The sequence below is a fragment of the Convolutriloba macropyga genome, chromosome 5 (genome assembly GCF_964194025.1).
Source record: "Convolutriloba macropyga chromosome 5, txConMacr16.3, whole genome shotgun sequence".
NCBI lineage: Eukaryota > Metazoa > Xenacoelomorpha > Acoela > Convolutidae > Convolutriloba > Convolutriloba macropyga.
This window is the reverse complement of record NC_134472.1, coordinates 66,515,292-66,519,628: the sequence shown is the minus strand read 5'-3', so window position 1 is coordinate 66,519,628 and position 4,337 is coordinate 66,515,292. Positions and strand designations below refer to the sequence as shown.

At 37.1% G+C, this 4,337-nt stretch overlaps 1 pseudogene; it reads left to right on the top strand.

Annotated features, from left to right (window-relative positions):
• The first annotated feature begins 1,715 nt into the window (after positions 1 to 1,715).
• On the top strand, positions 1,716 to 4,033 carry LOC142340179 (xenotropic and polytropic retrovirus receptor 1 homolog pseudogene; annotated as a pseudogene).
• Positions 4,034 to 4,337: the final 304 nt, after the last annotated feature.

Sequence of the window (4,337 nt, the reverse complement as noted above, 5' to 3'; positions counted from 1 at the left end):
AATGGTAATCAATAGTTGCATTAATTGGTAAAATATTAGCTTTCTTTTCAAAAAACTCTATTCAAGACTCCTACTGTTAGCAGTTTCGCCATGCCTTTAATTTTAATGAGAAATAAATAGCACGATCAGAAATAATTATTGTACAATATTGCGGTATTTAGGCTATCAATTTTAACTGCAAGCTTCTGTTTCAGTGAGAAAAATTGAATTTTATCTTTCAACCCCTGTCAAATTGGGGCTGGGACATTTATCTACAAAATAAGGGCTATGGTCTTAGATTTAAATATGAACCAAATATGGCCTTGAAACTAAAGAAATAAAGAAATAAATATCCAGATTATAAAGGATTATTAGCTCTTTAGTTAGGGTTACGTCACGTGAAAATGAGGGGAGCAACATTAGCAGGTGACAAATAAAATTTCCTGGCGAGCAATTGTAGCAAATATCACTGCAGCATATCAATTGCTCTCGAACGAAGTTCAAAGCAATTATTGTAAGCGTGTCTTTTTTATGCCAAATTTTTTTGCTTGACCGTTTTGACTTTTCGAGTGACTTTTACGCCCTTGACTTTTTGCGTTTCAAGTGATCTAAAATTCTCTCTCAATCACAACTTTAAGCAGCTGCACTCAATTGGCGGCAATTGAATACAAAATTGAAATGATTAGAGCTCGCACTAGTCGTTCGAGAGCAATTCTTCCGACGTTTAGTCGATTATGTTTTTCTTGTGCTTAGAGAAAGCAATGTAGAATACCACGAACTGTTTTTTTTTGTTTTATGAACTTCAATTTATTGACAAACTTATTTTGAACGAAAGGAAGGATTTCGAAAAGTGTGTCTCATTGATTAGGCATTAAAACTTTTTAAGTATGCTTTAGAAGCCAGCATTTTTGTTGTAAACGACGCAAAAAGAGCGCTTTGATGCAATTATTGTAGCTCTGTGTTTTTTAATGCAAAAAATTGCTTAAACGGGTTTTGACTTATCAAGTGACCTGTGTCTTTTGAGTTTTTTTTGCGTTTTGTAAAATCTAAATTGGTTTCTATTTCACAATTTTAAGCAGTTCAAATTAATTGGGGATTGTGTACTACTAAAATCAGTTGAAAAATGCGTCGAAATTGGTTTCTTTTCTCACTTTCATTATAGTTGTGTAACCTCTGATGACGTCATTTGAAACCTCACAATATACTTATCCCATGCAAAAGCTCCCCCCGGTCACTCGACGTACAATTGAGACTGGAAATTCAATTTCAAGAGCACTTCGTCTCAGTTTAGAAGCTTATGTTTTGAGTTGCATTGATGCTATGTCGATGTGCGTCATTTCAAGTCAATTTGAGGTGGCTGTTGAGGGCTGCTTGCCTGTTGGAAAACCAAGATCAATCTTTGCTTCTAAATTCTTCAATAAATCGGAAGCTATCCTCTTTTGAGTCAGCTAAAGGTCAAAAGTATCGATGAAAAGTAAATATGCTCGGGTGAAGTATATTTGTTCTATTATCTTTGAACTGTTTAACAAAATATTTTGGAAGCTTGCTTCAGCAACGCCGTTGCAAAATGTCTATCACTTGACAGATGTTTAAAGACCAATTTTCTGACCCTAACAACATCGGAAACGGTGTTCAATCCTCCCTTTATTGCCTTTTTGTTTAATAGAAAGATCGGAGTTATTCAGATCACTGTCCGATTACCCAATAACTTCTTTGAAAATTGAGACTAGATTTTGTGAAACGACGTTATTGATTCTTTAAGATTGTGACATGAAGTTTGCTGCCCATTTGAATGCCCACATAACACCTGAGTGGAGAACTCAGTATGTTGCTTATGAAGACTTGAAAGATCTTCTTTACTCGGCCCAAGAAAATTCACCACCGGCTGATATTTCGGATGAAGAAACAATTAAAAAATATTACGCCAAGTTTGATCAGAAGTTCTTTGCAAGATGCCAGCTAGAATTGAATAAAGTCAACATGTTTTTTACCGAAAAGTTGGCGGAGGCTCATAGAAAAAGTGCAACTTTACAGGCCGAGTTGCGAATGGCTAAGCAGCAACATGATCGAAACAACAGCGAGGTGAAAAAGAAAAATTCGACTCGAAATTTGAGTACAAAGTTGCAGCCGGGGATAGCTAAAGACACGCGACCCAAAATATCAGACTTAAAAGTCGCATTCAGCGAGTTTTACTTGAGCCTGGTTCTGCTTCAAAATTATCAAAGTTTGAATTCAACGGCATTTCGAAAAATTTTAAAGAAACATGATAAAATTTGCGACTCTGCAAGTGGAGCCGATTTTCGTGCTCGCGAAGTTGAAAAAGCGCCGTTCGGTACAAATAAGCAAATTGATTTGCTCATCCGAGATTGTGAAGAAACTTATATACAAGAGTTAGAGGGCGGGGATCGAACCCGCGCCATGAAGAGATTACGCGTTCCGCCGCTTACCGAGAAACAAGCGCCAAAGAAAACATTCCTGGTCGGGCTGTTTTTGGGCATTTTCGTCACACTTTTTGTTGCAATCATTTTGTCAGCAGTGCAATTGTTAAAATATCACAAAATTCATTTGCATGCTTACGTAACGATTTACCGAGGATTGTTTTTGGTTGTGTTATTTGTTGGTTTATTGGGAGCGAATGTTTACGGGTGGAGTAAATATGGAGTTAATCATGTTTTGATTTTTGGCATTGATCCTAGAAAACATATATCGTATCCTGATTTATTAGAGGTTGCGTTCGCTCTGGGCACTTTGTGGTGTATAAGTATTTTGTTCTTCTTGTTTTCACCAGTTATAGGGATGAAAGCATATATTAGTCCTTTAATTTGTGTTTGTTTATTTCTGCTTCTATTGTTTTTGCCACTCCCAGTGTTTAAAAAGAATGCCCGATTTTGGTTTATTAAGTACCTATTTCGGGTTTTTGCCGCTCCCTATTTCTTCGTAACTTTCCCTGACTTCTGGCTCGCTGACCAGTTAAACAGTTTGAACAAAGTGTTCATGGATTTTGAGTTTTTCATTTGTTTTTACGCTTTCGAACTGGATTGGAAAAGTGATGGATATTCTGGGAATTATGAGAACGAAATGTGCGCAAGATATTCGTATGGGTTGCGTGTTGTAGTCAGCATGCTTCCTGCATGGTTCCGGTTCGCTCAATGTCTTCGAAGGTACCACTCAACTAAGAAATGTTTTCCACACATCGCAAACTCGGGAAAATATGCCATACGTATGGTAGCTTACGGCCTTTATGGCGGTATTAAAATATATAAGGAGCAGTATGGGTATTATAGCATAGCTTGGATATGTTCTTACTCTGTTGTTAAAACATGTTCCAGTATTTATTCCTTATATTGGGATATAAAACACGATTGGGGTTTGTTCAGCTGTAATAAAGATGCGCCCTGTCTACGGGACGAAATGGTTTACCCAAATCGGGCCTTCTACTACTTCGCTATAGTTCAGGACTTCATTTTAAGATTTTCGTGGGTACCTAAGGTTGTCAACTTTCTGGCACCATTTATGGATGGTTTATACTTGAGCACAATTCGGGCGATTTTGACCGTTTTTCGGAGGTTCTTTTGGAATTATTTCCGACTTGAAAACGAACATTTGAACAACTGTGGAGAATTCAGAGCAACACGAGACATTAGCATAGCCCCTCTGGAACAAGATCACCAGACTTTGCTCTGTGAAATGATGGACAACCCGGATTTAGTTATTAAGAAAAAGACCCCGGCTTACATTAGAAACCCGGATTTTAACTCGAACCTGAGCAAGAATTTGAAATTGAGGAACAGGGCCCATTCGTCGGCACAATCGGGAACCGACGATACGGGAATCAGTGATGTTTGAGCATTATTTCGGATATAAACTGATCATTTAACGATGTGTGACATTGCTTATCATATCAAAATAGAATTTGCGAAGAAGATATATATTAGCTATTGTAACTAAGATCAAGTGAACTAAAGACCACATTCGAACTAAACTGAAACAGAAAATACATCATATGTTTTGATATTTTGTGACTTGGAAGATTACAAAGTGCTTATTTCCTGTTTCATGAAATATCTCGTTATAAACTGATTAATTATTGCTCTCAAACTACGTTTGCAGCCATTGTATTAGTCCTATTGGTCCTTTAGGGATTTGTTCGTCTGACTCTTCTAGTGACTTTTTAGCACGCTTGACTTCTTGATTTTTGCGTTATCTAAATATCTCTCATTCTGAATGTAAGCTGCTAACTTAAGAAGAATTTTAGCAGCTGATTTAAGAGAAGAAATTGTGTCTTCCCTTCAGATCTTGCGTCAATTTTTTGGACCTTGACAAAAAATTTGGGAATAAAGGAGACAAAGAGTCAGCCC